The sequence below is a fragment of the Hordeum vulgare genome, chromosome 6H (genome assembly GCF_904849725.1).
Source record: "Hordeum vulgare subsp. vulgare chromosome 6H, MorexV3_pseudomolecules_assembly, whole genome shotgun sequence".
NCBI lineage: Eukaryota > Viridiplantae > Streptophyta > Magnoliopsida > Poales > Poaceae > Hordeum > Hordeum vulgare.
In genome coordinates this window covers 433,843,078-433,860,967 of record NC_058523.1, presented here as the reverse complement: position 1 = coordinate 433,860,967, position 17,890 = coordinate 433,843,078, and the positions used below count along the sequence as shown (strand labels likewise).

The 17,890-nt window shown below is 43.0% G+C and overlaps 1 long non-coding RNA gene across 2 annotated transcripts; it reads right to left on the bottom strand.

The window, feature by feature from the left end:
- Nucleotides 1-3,152: 3,152 nt before the first annotated feature.
- LOC123405880 lies at nt 3,153-6,785 on the bottom strand. 2 transcript variants are annotated; one of them, XR_006611985.1, is made up of 3 exons: nt 6,743-6,785; nt 6,335-6,401; nt 3,153-3,335 (listed from the first exon to the last, which is right to left on the bottom strand). It is a non-coding gene; the product is annotated as an uncharacterized LOC123405880 (long non-coding RNA). The 2 variants fall into 2 exon arrangements; XR_006611986.1 differs by lacking the exon at nt 3,153-3,335 and adding an exon at nt 6,081-6,123.
- Between the last annotated feature and the right edge of the window lie 11,105 nt (nt 6,786-17,890).

Here is a 17,890-nt window from a genome sequence, read left to right as displayed (position 1 = left end):
TCGCTCTGCTGCACCTATAAAACCCCCTCCAGACCAAGGTGGGTAAGGAGTGTGCTGAAAATGTCTCATTATCCTTTCGATCGTAGTTTTCATAGTGGTATGTCCGAGTGTCTTCTGCGCTTAGCTAGCAATTTCAAGATAGATAATAGAATAGTTTCATGGGACGAACTCATCAGTAGTGACACGCTACTGAATGAGGTTGCCCACGCATTAGCTAGGAAGGGGTGGCCTGCAAGGACATATGAGGAGATTCGGAAAGAACTTCTGCGGTTGAATGAAAGATGGAAGAAGAAAGGCCAACACATACGCGGTGGAGGTGGAGTAAAACATCCCTTCTTATGGATTGACGATAGTGAGGACGAATACGATTTCTTCATGCCGAGTACCAAGAGCGCGTCATCGACGAAGGCCAAGAGCGCATCATCATCGAAGGCCAAGAGTAGCGCTTCGTCAAAGGGCGAGAGCTCTGCATCGTCGAAGGATGACGACGACTTTATGTAGTTTTTTTATGAACTCTACATCTTAATGTATCTTATTTTATGTATGTTATTTTATGTATGTTATTTTATGAATCTTATTTTATGTATCTTATTTTATGGAAGCAACTTCAAATATATCGCGAACTTTTATTTCATGAAACTACATAGATGTCTTGTACGTACATATGAAAGTTTGAAACTGACATAGAGAGATGCAATTGTTCGCACACATACATAGACGAATCACCCTATGCGACGACGACCAGCTGGCCTTGCCCGACGACCGGAGGGTGACAATCGATCAGGGGGTCTGTGTTCACGAAGACCACGACCGTACTGTCCCTCGTGTTCCTGTGTCTGCGACTCATGCATAGGTGGTGGAGTCTGAAATCCATATTGAGATGATGATTATAAATTGTAGGTGAATGGTTGTGACTCAGAATTGATGTAATATGGACCAATAACGTCCTGCTCGAAAAAATCATTTATCATTCCTGGGAGCGTGCATTGAGTATCATGGGTTTCTGTGAGTATTTCTTTCTGTACGCCACGCTGGGTATGTTCATCTCCCCATGATGGATCATTAATTTCCTGCTCCACGAAAAAATGTTTTTAAAATAAATTGTGTGTAGCAAAAAGATGTGTAAATAGAAGTTATGTAATTGCTTATTATAATTGTACATACCTGACCGCTGTTGTAGCTTTGTGCTCCCTCGCTTGTCTCAGCCCAACGATTCTCCTCGGGCATCCTAATCCCTCGCGTGGGAAGATATGGCTGAGATCCTTGAATGTGTGCGCCATATGCTGTATATGCATCCTGCTCCACGAAATGAGTCTGTTCGGGTGTCGAACCTACATCTGGAGCATTTACCTGTGATGTCTGCCCATGTATTGGTAGAGACGAGTCATGTTGTGGAAGTGTCGGCGTAGTATTACGACCCTCTCCCCACCGCATGGACGACGACGGCGCCGCACTCGGTCTAGCTGACCTCGGATCCGGAATGTTGTACGCTGCAGTGACAACGTCGTTCTCTGTACCGCATCTCGTAAACCTTGTGCTCACGAATTCGCTAATTTTTTTAAACCACGACATGCCTTTAGGATCAATTCCCTGGGCTCACATTCCTTCACTCGCCATCGCTTGTACTTGGGTGCAAATATCAATCTGAAAAAAATCGTTGTTCGTTGGTTAAATTGTTCATGAAATGATGGACCTGAATAGCAAGATGTTCATTATTACCGCGGAGTCACGATAGTAAGCTGATGATGTGTCCATCCGTCTCTGCAACTGTTCCATATGCGTTGGATGTGTTGGCATCGTAGGTGGTTCACTCGTCAGTCTAGTACGCGTGCTCATGCGATACCAATTATAGTACGCTTCTGTCGTAGTTACATCGTACGTTCTGCATAAATAAATTAACATTACTAAATTGACATCACATTCTGTATTTTATAAGCACATAATTAAATTAACATTAGTAAAATTACCGTTGCTGAGGCACTATATTTTGTAGAGCTTTATTATTCCACTGATTTATCCATTCAATGTTTTCTGCATTCCAGTCCACACCAGATCTGCCCATATTGCTCATCATGTAATTATAGATAACAAAAAAAAATTCAAGAATAGTTGATGGAATATCTATTTAGCTAGGTCACATCTTACTTACTTATGAGTTTCTTCGTCGATACATCTTGGAACCGGTGGTGGAATATCTTGATATAGACCGAACTGTCTCATGACACGGTCAGGATTATACGGTTCCACAAACCATAGATAGAGTAAATTGCAGCGAGTCATCCAAAAGGCACTATCTCTCACGCATTCCACTGGCATGTGTTGCGAACCAAATACCATATCAATGTGCGCCTCAGTCCACGGGTTCCATGTTATTAGTGAGTCGTTAAGAAGCTCAAACTGATCATGGTATATGGGGTAACAATTTTTTGCAATTTTAGTAGACCATTTTTTCGACCCAGCATCCACCGAGTGGACATAGTTACAACACCCTCACCATAGTTGTACGGGGTTGCGGGTTCTACTATCTGCGGTCGTCCTACAGGTAAGTATTCCCAGGACCACAACTGTAGAAACTCGTAGGAGACACAAAGTAATGGAGCTTTATATGTGAATGCCGTTTTTTGAGTGGCATCACACAACCCTCGGTATGTGTGAGAAAGCAAAGCAGAACCAAAGCTATATGGTGGATTTTGGGGTAAAGGTTCGTCTACTATCTTTGCGGCAAAATAGATGAGACCAGGCAAAACTACATCCCCGTGAGAATTAGGAAACATCACACCGAAGAGCCACAACAAATATGCAAACAAGTGTGTCTTCGTTGTCTCAGGATCAGCATGGGTAGATAAAATTTCGAAGTTAATACGAAGCCAGCTGTGTGGGACACCTCGAGGCGGACCAGAACGATCTGATATGGGCATTTCGAGCCTCATACGGGCAGAGACATCTGCTGGCCAGTTAGGAGAAACTCGTGGGTGTACCACTAGCACACCTCTAATTGGTAAAGCTGTGATCATTGACACATCTTTTAGAGTAGGTGCAAGCTCTCCACATTGAAAGTGAAATGTGTGGGTCTCCGGTCTCCATCTATCAACGAGGGATGTCAAAAGGGATGGGTCGGCAGTAAAACTACCTCGACGAGCTGCAATGTTCGCAAAATGTAGGAGTCCATAAGCCTCAAGGTGTTCAAGGAACCGATTCTCTATTGACCAGGGCGTCTTTACAGTTCGAAGCCGGAAGGTCTGAGGAGGATTTTCATGATTTGGATTTATGAAAAGCTGGCAACGGTGGTGGTTGTCGTGATAACCATTCAAAAGCTGGGGCATTTCAGCCATAACCTGCAATCACGATGAAAAAAAATTAAATATTCCGAATATTACATCACGATTAAATTAAAATACATATTCTGAATATTACATCACGATTAAATTAAAATACATATTCCGAATATTACATCACGATTAAATTAAAATACATATTCCGAATATTACATCACGATTAAATTATGAATACATAGCATGATTACATATCACGCAGTGTTGTTGTTACGATACGGACACTCCCTACGCGGGTGACCAGCACACCTACATACGCGGCATCGCCTTGGTTCTCCCAACTGGCTGTGGTCCATGTCATTGCGATGACGCCTAGACTGACGACGTCCCTTGCTGGTTCGCATCAATGCGGGATCTGGAACCCATGTGGTGCCTTCTGGCCATAATTGCTTGTAGTTCGTATCAATGCCCCATGCCCAAAACTCACCGTTCCAAGTGTTGTACAAATTGAGCATGTTGAAGTATGGTGATACGTATGGCTCGACACTAATTTGTTGATCTGCAGCTGCCCGTAATACGTGACTACAAGGATATCCCAGAAGCTTGGGCTTGTTGCAAGTGCACTCACACGAGGTTGCGCCAAGCGTCACAACTTGTTTTTTTTCTCCCCTGTGGTGACCCTTCACAAACTTTGCTCGCACACTAACTTCCCATTTATTCCTAAGTGCATCTACCTGCCTGCACCCATGTCTTTGCGACTTCTTTGCTTTGTCATCAAGATGTCTTTGCATCTTCTCAGACCAGGTCTTGTTCAAGTCAACTAGTGCCTTGGCAACGGTGACTCTATCTGCAAAGTATGACACAGTCCGGTTCCAAGTTTCATCAATTAGTGTTGTGATAGGTAGTGCCCTCACCCCTTTAAGAACACCATTGTACACCTCGAACATGTTGCTTGTCATTATACCGTATCTAGCGCCTGTGTCATGAGACTGCGCCCACTTGTACAAATTGGGACAATTCTCATTAATCCACTGGCTCAAATTTATTGCTGTTCGACGACCCCTCCGGTCTTCTCTCGCCGGGAGGGATGCGCGCTTGATCTGACCATTGATACCTGCCCAGATAGCATTCATTTTTGCTGTAGTTTTCTGCATGCACATCCTCTTGAATAGCTTGAACCAATCTTTGTTTTTGAATTTCGAATAAAAATTAGCTGCCAAATGCCTCATGCACCACCTTGTCTCCAGATCGGGCCACCCCCAATCTGGATCTAGTGAAGCCTTAATTATCTCAAGCGCGCTTAATAGTCCGGTGTTGCGATCAGAGATGATGCAAACCCCTTCCCGATCTTTGATGACACCCATCTTCAGGCAACACAGGAACCATAGCCAACTATGTTTGTTTTCGCTCTCCACTAGTGCATAGGCAATAGGAAGAATTTGATTGTTTGCATCAGCTGCCATCGCCACTAAGAGTGTGCCCTTGTACTTTCCAGTGAGAAATGTACCATCAATTGATACAACCGGATGACAATGCTTGAATGCTTGTATAGTCTGGGCGAATGCCCAGAATAAGCGGTCCAGGATTTGCTCGTCCGGGTTCAATGGATTTGGACGTTCTTTCCGGAAAACTTGAGTCCCCCTATTAGCAACTGAAATCTGATGCAACATTCTAGGGGCAAAAGAGTACGCCTCCTCATAGGTTCCATACAACCTCTGAAATATCTTTTCCTTTGCATGACGAGTCTTGCTATAGCTGACAGGGAAACCAATCAGATCAGATGCAGTTGCACGCAAAGACCTAATACTAATATTAAGACTTTGCTGCACAATGGTTTGCATCACCTGTGACACATATTCTGCAGTCACGTTGCGGTGCTCTGAAAGAGTGCCGGTTTGCTCACAACCATGTTGCTCTATTTTTGTGACATGCCATGGCTGACATACCCCAGGCTTCTGGCGAGCAATAACTCTTCCGCGGCAACCCGCTTCGCGATGGATGCATATGAGCTTCAACTCCTTTTTATCATACTGCTTCACTCTATGTTGCCTGTGTATAGCAATTGCATAGCTATGTATTGCTTGTTTAGCAGATTTCTTATCTGGGAAAATCTGTCCAACGGCCAGACTCCCCGCGTCTAGGCCAGCAACAGAGTGAAATTCATTGGTGATGCTCATAACCTGTAAAAACTCTGGGTTGATTGCTGCAGCGACCGCATTCTCAGGAGGAACAACTTCATCATCATCTGATTCCGAAGACGCAGAAGAATGACCATCATCGTCATCATCTAGCGCCTCCGGCAATCCCTCGACATGTTCGCTCATGTCAACGACCGCAGACCAATATCCCGTGTCATACACTTGTTGGCCACCTGTTGGTTCCGTTGGGCCGGCGTCGGGGGCTACAGTTATGGCCATATGTTCGCCACCGCTTGGTTCCGATGGGCCGGCGTCAGGGGCTACAGTTATGGCCAACTCGGCCTCACCGGCACCGCTACTGCACTCGGCGACATCACTGGCACAAATGAACTCCACATAAACCATGGGTTGTCCATACATGGAGTTATTTGGATTGCTTGCAAAACCCATGTACGACGCCCATGCTCTTTCACCAGTAACCCGTCGCAGAACCCAACGATTTCCTCCCTCAACCACGAAAGCCTCCAGGGTCATTTTTTTTCCATTCATCGCTGAACCAAACACCGATCGGATGCACCTTCTAACTGCCGCATACTCTACATTAACCATGTCTTTCACTACAACCGTAGTCATCCCGCACCTAGACACATCCACACCAGAAGGACCCTCACGTACGATGTGCCCATAAAACACTAACAAATTTTCCATAGTACCTAACGAGCAGCCATATTTACATCGTTAGTCCACTAAAAATCATATTTTTAGATTTACATTGTAATAACAACATCCATTACTTATCTTTTTTACATATAACAATTTAACAACATCCATTACATCTACGCATAATAATTTATATTGTATCATTTATCGTGACACTATATCTATAAAATAAATAGAAGATGAATTACAATATGTCATTCATACCTCTGGTTTAAATAAGGATATCCTTCCGAATATAATATATCACCAGAATAATATCAGCGAATTCCACCTATTTTCATATGAACAAAAATATTACACACATAATTATTTCCGTGCTAGCAAAAGTCTAAAAATACATACTGCATATATATATATATATCACGAGTCATATTTCTATGGGGTTGACAAATTATCAAATAAACAAATATATTACACACGCGTCTTGCATGTAATAATACTAATGGAGCTAACATATTATTACATATTTTTTACAAAAATGCTAGTTACATAGGCATTTTTCCGGCTCCTTTCTAAATACCAGTTGCATGCAAACACGAACAAATCATCGGTAATATATGAACATAGTCGACCTATTATCACATGAACACAAATATGAACAAAGTCTCATACCTTGATCTTCAACTTAGTAGTTCATATCGCATGACAAAATAGTTCCACAAAAGTGATAATACGCTCCCTAAGACAAAAGAAAACACATACTTAGAAACTAATCAAACAAAATAAAAACATCATGCATGCAAACACGACCAACAGAAATGGAAAGCTCTTACCTTGATCTATCTTTTCTTCAACTACAACGTCTTCAAAATAGTTCCACAAAAGTGATAATACGCTCCCTAAGACAAAAGAAAACACATACTTAGAAACTAATCAAACAAAATAAATACATCATGCATGCAAACACAACCAACAGATATGGAAAGCTCTTACCTTGATCTATCTTTTCTTCAACTACAACGTCTTCAAAATCTAACTTTAAACCGTCCTAAATCGCCACATAAACATTCATACGGAGTAGCTCTTGTGAGAAAGAGAAGAGAGTGAGAAAGAGAAGAGAGTGAGAAAGAGGAGTGACATGGGAGGAAACGGCAGGAGAAGAGAGTGAGAGAGGAGGCAGCGACGCGGTTCTCTTATAAAGAAGAAGTTTCGCACTGTTTCGTCGGTGGAGAGCGGGAAAAATTCCCACTGTTTCGTCGGTGCGAGCGGGAAATAAGCCTGGGAATCGGGCCGCGTGGAAATCAGCGCAATCAGCAACAGTGTCGGCCGCGCGGAAACAGTGGCCTGGCCGCCTGCTCCCGAGGCGGCAGGGCCCACCCGGCTTTGTCCGTTACGGACAGGAGTGGGCGGGAACGGGTTCCGGCACTGGCCGCCTCTGCCGGTGGCGGCGGGCCCCGGCTGCCAGGGGTGGTGGCGGCAGGCCCCACGGCCGCCTCGTGCGGTGACGGCAGGTGCCACGTGCCGCCTGGCGCGCCTGCCGCCACCCGGGGTGGGGGTCTTTTTTCTCGTTTGCACTCGCAGGTGGTCTCTTTTGACAATCCCACTCGACAGGGGGTCCTTTTGAACAAAAATTCCTTCGTTCGGGAGGACGAGGACGCCCTGGTCGATCCGCTCACCCGTGTTGACCGCGCCCGAGTCAGCACTCGCACGGGCCAACCCACACGGCGTGCCAGCCCAAGCACAGTCGCGGCCTCGCCTCCTCCCCAACCGACTCGAAGGCCCTTGGTGAGCTCCTCTGCCCTATCCAGCAAGTGTGCACTATATTGCTATGTGATGCCCATGTGTGTTGGCCCACTAGCTGCAGAATTCGGCCCACATATATATTTTTCACCTATTGCGAATTTGCCTAATTATCCAGAAAATTTCATAATTATAGATAATTGCATCATTTTGCATTGCTAATAAATATTTATTCGTGCATCATATGTAAAAACTTTAGATATTTAAAATGTTCAGAATTTTGTGTAGATTAAGAATATCCCACTTTCACACATGTTATTAATATTTGAACATTTTGTTTCCATTGTTTTGCGTGATGTTATATTAAAATGATTCAATTTGTAGAAAATTAAACGTGCACCGGATTTAAAAACTTTATACATGAAAAATGCTTTAGAATTTTGTGTAGATTCGCAATATACAACTTTCAACCATGCTGGAAATATTTAACTTGATGTTTTCATGTAATTTGCATATGGGGACCTTCTGGAATTGTTGTTTGTTGTTTCGACCAGCTTGCGTAGGATTTCATGTAGTTTCATAATATCTTGTTGCATCCATTTTAACATGCTAGTAGCTGTCATTTACATACATTTTGCATCCATGGCATATCATTTTCTGTTTCTCATATCTTTTAAACCTTAGCTCCGCTTTAAATGATCTAGATACGTAAATCGACTAGAATGATGTGTAGAATCACATGGTCCTCTTTATTTTGTTGTTTAATAAATATAAAATGTGTTCAGTACGGATTTGGACCAATTTCTAAATTAACATATGGGGTCACTTCGGAAATCCTATAAGTTGTTTCCGACCTCATTTAAAATGCCTAGATAGTGTACTTTATTTATGCTTCACCTCTTTCCATGTTTAATAACATTTAATATTGTCGAGTACCTAAATGGGAGTGACCTAATTAATTAAATGTGGATTTTTATCCATATGCAACTTGTTGCATACTGAGCTTCATTTAATGTGTACTAGTAAATTGTTGTGCTTTGTTGTGTCATGCATAATTAAGTGGACATGCATCATAATTGCTGGCACATCATCTCATGCATATGTTGTGGTGTTAATCATGTGTTGATTGTTGTTTCTACATTGTTTCTTTTCGGTAGAGTTCCAAACCGCTTCGGAGTGTGGGGATTCTTTCGACTACGTTGGTTCGTGTGCTTCATGGATTCGTTCTTCTTCCAAGCGGGATCACATGCAAGTTGATCATTTCCCTAGATATCATTATTATCATTGCCATGCTAGTTTACGCGTTTCTATCGGTATGTCTCACTGCCTACCACTTAAATGTCAGCCTTCCAAAATTGCGTTGAAAAGCCTCTAACCCCCTCCACGTCCGAGCAAACCAATGTTTGGTTCTATTACTGCTTGCTCAGCCTTCTTATAGCGTTGTTGGTTGTAGGTGTAGTTGCTTTCCATGTGAAAACATGTGTTTCCTAATATATCACCATGCTATTGCTATTTAATTTAATGTAGCTATATACTTGGTAAAATGTGGAAGGCTTGGCTTTCTAGCTCGGTGTTTTGTTCCATCTTTGCCGCCCTAGTTACTTGTGTACCCATGTTATGTTCCATAATTGAGCGCTCCTAATATGCTTGGGGTTGTTATGGGGACCCCCTTGATTTTTGTTTTGGGATAAAACTCTTCTGGGAAGGCCCAACATTGGTACTACATATGCCTAATAACTAATAAACTTGCAGAGGGACCCATCGACCTCGTGGATAATTAATCAACCACCCCGCTCCAGTGCTCCTCATGAGTGTTGGTCCAACCCAGAGCAGCTTATTAATGCTACCTAGGGAAACTCGGAGTTTTGCATGGTAACCATCACTCATCTGTTGTGTCCAAAGTATGAGTTATGCGGCTCCTATCAGGATCGTCGACACATCGAGCGGCCTTGCAGGATTTGTTTTACCTTTCTCTAACGTCTTGTGTGAGAGATTCTGAGGATACTTTTATCTATCTCGAGGTTGAGGTTTTCCACAAGGAATCCGAGGAGATCACGGGTTTTTCGTGGTCGAGGTTTCCGACGCAGCTTGTGGTAGTTTGCGATGGACTAGTTGGAGCACCCGTGCAGGGTTAAATATTTCTGAGAGTCGTGCCCGTGGTTATGTGGCAACTTGGAAACTTTATTTAACATCAGGTAATAGCAAACTTGAAGTAAAATTAATTAAAATATGACAATTGTCTGCGTAACCGTGACTGTCTCTTCTCGTGAGTTCTGCACCCGGAAGAGGAAAAAGTGGGGTTACGTTTGACGTAAGTAGGTGTTCAGAATCACTTCGAGATCATTATTATTTCACGTACGTTTATGCGTAGATCACCCCCCCTCTTATTCCTATACTCGTAAGTTGGCCACTCAAATAAATTCTAAGTTGCTTGTTGCAGCCCCACCACTTAACCATACCTCATCCATTAAGCTTTGCTAGTATTGATACCTTTGGAAATGAGATTGCTGAGTCCCTATGGCTCACAGATTAATACAACAACAGTTCTAGGTATAGCTAAAGTGATACTTTGACGTGAGCGTGATGATTGTTCTATTTGGAGTTTCTTTCTTCTTCTTCTTCATCTATCTATGATGGATTCCGGGTCGGCAGCCTCGGATAGCAAGGACGGACATCGTTCTTTTATCGTTTGCTTTCCGTAGTCGGACCCTGCTCTTCTACATGGTGATTGATTGTATTGCTATAATATGATGTTCATGTTGTAGCTTGTGGCGAATGTAAGCCAATTCCGTATACTCATATCTTCTGTACATGTACTTGTAACGATATCCATTCTTGCAAAACGACGAGATGCGCTTCTATCCCTGTCGAGGCCCTCGAGCCAAAATAATGATAGGATCACATCTTCGACCTTACAATAGGATACCCTAAAGAGACAATTGAGTATACCTTCTATCACAAATCTGAAGGAAAAACCTTTGTTTCAAAAATGGATCCTTTATAGAGAAGGAGTTTATGTCGAAATAAGTGTGTGGGAGGAAGGTAGAAGTTTATGAGGTTATCAAACCTTCTCTTGAATTAGAAATTAGTGTAACATAGAAAGATGTTACTATGGAGCCTACACCAACTGGAGAGGAAGCTAATGATATGATCATGGAACTCCGGATGAAGATCCTACAGAACTTCGTAGGTCGACAAGGACACATATTGCACGTGAGTGGTATGGTAATCCTATCTTGCACGTCATGTTGTTAAACAACAGCGAGCCTGCGAACTATGAGGAAGCGATGAAGGGCCCGAGTTCTGACAAACGGCTAGAGGTCATGAATTCGAGAATAGGATCCATGTATAAAAACCAAGTATGGACTTTGGAGGACTAGCCACATGATCGTAAGGACGTTGCGAATAAATGTCCCTTCAAGAAGAAGACGAACGGCGATGGTAATGTCCTTGTCTATCAAGCTTGACTTGTCGCAAAATGCTTTCGGCAAGTTCAAGGGATTAACTTCGATGAGACTTTCACACCCGTAGTGTTGCTAGAGTCTATTAGGATTATGTTAGCAATTGATGCATTTTTTTTATTATGAAATCTCTTAGTTGGGCGTCAAAACACCGTTCCTTAATGGTTTCCTTAAGAAAGAGTTGTATATAATTTAACACGAAGGTTTTTTTCGGACCTAAGGATGCTAATAAGGTATGCAGGATCCAGCCATCCCTTGTTGTCTCGTGCAAGCAACTCGGAGTTGAAATCTTCGCTTTGATGAGGTGATCAAATATTTTGGATTTATACAAGTTTATGGATAAGTTGTATTTATAGGAAAGTGAGTGGGAGCTCTATAAAAATATTAATACTATATATGGATGATGAAAAGGACGTGGATGTCGCCTAGAGGGGGGGGGGTGAATAGGCGCTTTAAAATAGTTAAGGTTTAGGCTTGAACTAATGCGGAATAAAACTAACGTTTAATATGTCAAGCACAAAACCTACAAACAACTAGGCTCACCTATGTGCACCAACAACTTATGTTAAGCAAGATAAACAATTAAGTGATAGCAAGATATATTACAATAAACAATATGTCTATCACAAAGTAAAGTGCATAAGTAAAGGGTTCGGGTAAGAGATAACCGAGGCACGGGGAGACGATGATGTATCCCGAAGTTCACACCCTTGCGGATGTTAATCTCCGTTAGAGCGGTGTGGAGGCACAATGCTCCCCAAGATGCCACTAAGGCCACCGTAATCTCCTCACGCCCTCGCACAATGCAAGATGTTGTGATTCCACTAAGGGACCCTTGAGGGCGGTCACCGAACCCGTACAAATGGCAACCCTTGGGGGCGGTCACCGAACCCGTACACGTGGCAACCCTTGGGGGCGGTTACCGGTACCCGTACAAATTGCTCGGGGCAATCTCCACAACCTAATTGGAGACCCCGACGCTTCCCGGAGCTTCACACCACAATGATTGAGTTCCGAGACACCACCAAGCTTCTAGGACGCCAAAGCATCCATGAAGAACAATATCAAGGGTACTAAGTACCAAAGGTAGTAAGCTTCTCAACTTCTCACTTCCACGTATCACCGTGGAGAACTCAAACCGATGCAACTAATGCAATGGCAAGAACACACGAAGTGGTCAAGTCCCTCACACTCAAATCCCTCCACAACAACAAAAGCTATGGTGAAATATGAGAGGAAGAACAAGGAGATCACAAAGAACTCCAAGATCAAGATCCAAGGGGTTCCCCTCACATAGAGGAGAAAGTGATTGGTGGAGATGTGTATCTAGATCTCCTCTCTCTTTTCCCTCAAGAACAAGCAAGAATCATTGGAGGGATCGAGAGTAATCAAGCTCTAAGAATGTCAACAATGGAGGTAGAACAAGAGCTCAACTAATGGATAAGGCCAAGGGGAAAGAAGACCCCCTTTATATAGTGGGGGAAAGAATCAGACCGTTACCCCCACTCTCTGCCCGAGCTCCAGCGGTACTACCGCTGGCTGCAGCGGTACTACCGCTGGCCCCAGCGGTACTACCGCTGGGCCCCTGGTAGTGCAAAGGCACTACCACCGCCAAGAAAGTCTTCGCAAAAAGGTCCGTCCACGAACAACCGCTAGGCAGGCGGTACTAAGCTCCTGGAGCGGTACTACCGCTGACCAGGGGCGGTACTACCGCGAGCCAGCGGTACTACCGGTAGGGCCAGCGGTACTACCGCCAACTCTAGCGGTACTACTGCTAGGTCCAGCGGTACTACCGCTCGCCACTCAAACAGCCATAACTTTCGCATACGAGCTCCGAATCGAGCAAACCCAAGCTTGTTGGATTCAGGACGACAAGGGCTATCCAAACAGAGAATATGCCAAAGATATAGAGATGTGAGATCTCTATGAATGAAGAACCGGCAAAAACTCCAACATCGAAAACATCATAGTAGATGCATATGGACTCCGTTTTCGATGAACTCGAGCTTGTCACGAAGATGACCATAAGCTCTAAAACTCACAAAGAGAAACACCAAACAAGAACCAAGAAGTATGATGCAAGGATGCAAATGGTTTGAGCTCTCGACGAACGATACGATCAAGCTACTCACTTGAGAGCCCCCCTTGATAGAACAGCAATCTATCCTAACCAGAAAACCTATCAAGGGCAAACCTATACCTTGCACCTCGTCCTCTTGAGCTAGATGATGATGATCTTGGCTTCCTCAAGAAGGACCACCTTTCTTGATTGTGTTGGCTTGATGAAGACTAGTCGATTGCTCCCCCATACTCACTATGGGTGAGGCACTCTTCAGCATATCTTCACAAGTCCATTGCCACCACAATGGACGACAAGCTTCAAGCATGCTATCTTCGTGCTGATCCACTTTAACTTGCACATCGCAATCTTGATGACGATCACAACTTGACGTCATACTCCATGGGTTGTATGAGATCTTCCCTTTGACGCAAGCCCATGGAAACACACCTAACCCCCATATAGAACTCTCACGAAGACCATGGGTTAGTACACAGACACGTAATGGATAATGCTTACCATACCATGGGATCACTTGATCCCTCTCGGTACATCTTGTACGCTTTGTGTGTTGATCATCTTGATTTACTCTTTGTCTGAGATCTTGATCAACCATTGATGATGATCACAACTTGACGTCATACTCCATGGGTTGTATGAGATCTTCCCTTTGACGCAAGCCCATGTAAACACACCTAACCCCCACATAGAACTCTCACGAAGACCATGGGTTAGTACACAAACACGTAATGGACAATGCTTACCATACCATGGGATCACTTGATCCCTCTCGGTACATCTTGTACGCTTTGTGTGTTGATCATCTTGATTTACTCTTTGTCTGAGATCTTGATCAACCATGTGTCTCTATGACCATTCTTTGGATAATACCTTGAATACCATCTTGGTCATCATATAAACTCCTTGAACCCAACAGATGGACTTCAAGAAGTGCCTATGGACAAATCCTATAAATGTAACTTAAGGCAACCATTAGTCCATAGGAATTGTCATCAAGTACCAAAACCACATATGGAGATATATGCTCCAACAGATGACATATTATTGATTGGAAATAATATAGAACTTCTGAAAAGAATGAAGGGATATTTGAACAAGAGTTTTTTGACCTCACAGAAGCATGTTACATATTGGGCATTAAGATCTATAGAGATAGATCAAGACGCTTAATAGGACTTTCATAGAGTACATACCTTGACAATGTTTTGAAGAAGTTCAAAATGGACCAGTCAAAGAAGGGGTTATTGAATGTGTTGCAAGGTGAGAAGTTGTGTAAGATTCAATGCCCACCAACGGTAGAAGATAGAGAAAACATGAGGGTCATCCCCAATGCCTCAGCCATAGGCTCTATCATGTATGTCATGATGTGCACTAGACGTGATGTATGCCTTGCCATAAGTATGGATGGAAGGTTCCAGAGTGATCCATGAGTGGAACACTGAATATCAGTCAAAAATATCCTAAAGTGCCTAAAGAGGACGAAGGAAATGTTTCTCATTTATGAAGGTGATGAAGAGCTCGTCATAAAGGGTTACGCCGATGCTAGCTTTGACCGAATGACTCAAAGTCTCACTCCAGATACATATTTGTTTTGAATGGTCGAACGGTCGTTTGGAGTAGCTCCAAGTAGAGCATGGTAGCATCATGTACATGTGAGAGACATTTTCAAAGTACATATGGGTCTGGATTTTGCAGACCCGTTTACTAAACCTCTTCCACGATCAAAGCATGATTAACACCAGAACTCTAGGGGTACTAGATTCATTATGATGTAAACTAGATTATTGACTCTAGGGCAAGTGGTAGAGTTTTGTAAATATGTCCTAGAGTCAATAATAAAGATATTATTATCATATTTCCTTGTACATGATAAATATATATTATCCATGTTAGAATTGTATTGACCGGAAACTAAATACATGAGTGGATACACAAATGAATATCGTATCCCTAGTAAGCATCTACTAGACTAACTCATTAATCAAAGATGGTTAATTTTTCCTAAACATATACATGCTTTGTCATTTGATAACGGGATCACATAATAAGGAGAATTATGTGATTGATAGACCCAACCGTAAGCTTAGCATAGATCGTATCACTTAGTTTAATTGCTATAACATTCTTCATGCGCATATGTTCATTAGACCATGAGACCGTGCAACTCTCTTACACTGAAAGAATGCTTTATGTGTATCTGAACATCACTTCATAACTGGTTGATCATAAAGGTGATTTACACGTATCACGAGAAGTGTTTGTTTGGTTGCATGGATCGAGACTGGAATTTCTCACTCTGTATGACAAAGAGATATCTCTCGACCCTCTCGGTAACACCATATCCAAAGTAAGTTGCAAGCGTGTGTCTAATGAGTTTAGTCACGGGGATATTGTATTATATAATGAGTATAAGGATTTGCCGATAACGAGATTGGACTAGGTATGGCGATACCAACGATCGAACCTCTGGCAAGTAGCATATCGCTGGACAAAGGGAATTGTATGTGGGATTATCTGAATGTTCCACAATGTGGTCAAACCAATAATAATCTTCGTTTAATATGTATGAATCAATATGGGCATTCAGGTCCCTCTATTGATTATTGATCAAAGAGGTGTCTGAGTCATGTATGCATGATTCACGAACGTGTAGGGTCACAGAGTTAACGTTCGCTAACGGTAGGGTAGTATTGGGATATTAATAATGGCAACACAAAATATTGTTCGGAGTCTTAGATGGTATCCAAGACATCACGAGGAGGTCCAGAATGGTTCAGAGGTAAAGATTTATATATGGAAAGTCATATTCCGGGTTCTAGGAAATGTTCAGGGTTTTCGGTATTATACCAGGAAGGTTCTAGAAGATTCTAGAGTGGGGCCCACCTGCATGAGGGACCCACATGGACATTAGTAGCGGGAAAAGTCCCCACACCCCTCGTCTAGGCGCACCAAGAGCCCCCTATAAGGAATTGGACCATATCCCGAAAGGATAAGATCAAGATACCTATTAAGGGGGATAGCAATTTGTGGGGAACGAAAGAAGGGATTTCCTTCCTCCCTCCTTCACCAACGACCCCACGGGCTTTGAGAGGAATCCACCAACCCCTTCTACCCATATATAAAGGTGGGGAGGCGTAAGGGGCACTACCGGACCACCCTTGGTCTCTCCCTTCTCCCATATCCTCATTCTCCGTGTAGCAAAGCGCTCTCGGTGTTCCGATGCCATCATCACCACGCCGTCGTGATGGCCAAGATCCCATCTACCTCGCCTTCCCATTTTCTAGATCAAGATGGAGCATACATGACAAAGTCATGTGTGTGCAAAACTCGAAGGTGCCGCTCGTGCAGTGCTTGCGTCGGATTGGATTGCGACGCGAGTACGACTACGCCAACCACAATCTCTAGATTCTTAACTCTTTCGGTCTACAAGAGTATGTAGACACCTCTTCCTCTCATTTCTAGCATGTCCATAGAATAGATCATGGGTGTTCGTATTTTTTTGTTTTACATGCAATGTTCCCCAAGAGTAACAATGAGCCTCAGTCTCATGGACTATGGGAAGGATGGGGCCTCCAATTTCTTGACGGAGGGACTAGGGTTTCGTAGCTACATCAGACTCGTTCTTTTGTATGGGATATGAAGTCACAATCATTGTCTTTCCAATCTGATAAGTAACTAATCTGCCACGAGCACGCAGCCCCAGTAGAGAACAGGTGGACATGGCTACAACGGGTCCATAGCCCTCCCAGAAGACATGAAAACGGCGCCGACTGCCACGAGGCATATACAGCGAGTGATAGCAGCGTTGCCTCGGACGTAACCCTAGAATCGCCTAACCCTCGCATAACGTTTCATTGAGTTTAGCTTGATGCAACATATCTAAAACTAACTCACAAGTAACACTTATGTTACGAAAAAGTTTCACAAGTAACACTTTGATTTTCTTTTAAGGGTACCATGACACTTTACACTTTAAGGTCTATTTCATTATTTTTTTTAATTGCGGTCTAGTTCATTGTTACACACGCGCGCGCGTGTGCACATACATAGAGACACACAGAGAGAGAGATGTGGGAAAGAGATGTGGGAGCGTCTATAGCTGACATATTTTGAATTGGAAGTCGCTCTCACCCACGGTCACGCCGGTCATGGGTCGGCCCCAACTGTCAATTCTGCATCATAATGTCCTGAGTAGTGCAGTACGGCACAACTATGATTGAGTGGCAGTTAGTAAGCTTCGTGCACTTTGCTTGTTTTCCTATATCTTTTGTTAAGAAACGGTACTGCATTGTAGGTATATTTTTTTCATGTACTTATAAGTCCCGAGAATTTTTTTAAACATTAATGTATTTAAAAAAGTGTTGGTGCATGCATTTTTTAAATATGTTCAACATGTGTTCAAAGGATGCTCGTTGTGTATTTTAAAAGTTTCAATATCTTAAAATGTTCAACAAATAAATTGTCACAATGTATTTAAAAAACCTAATGTCTATCTTAAAAAGACCAGCAAATTAAAAAATGTTCCTCATAAATTTATAA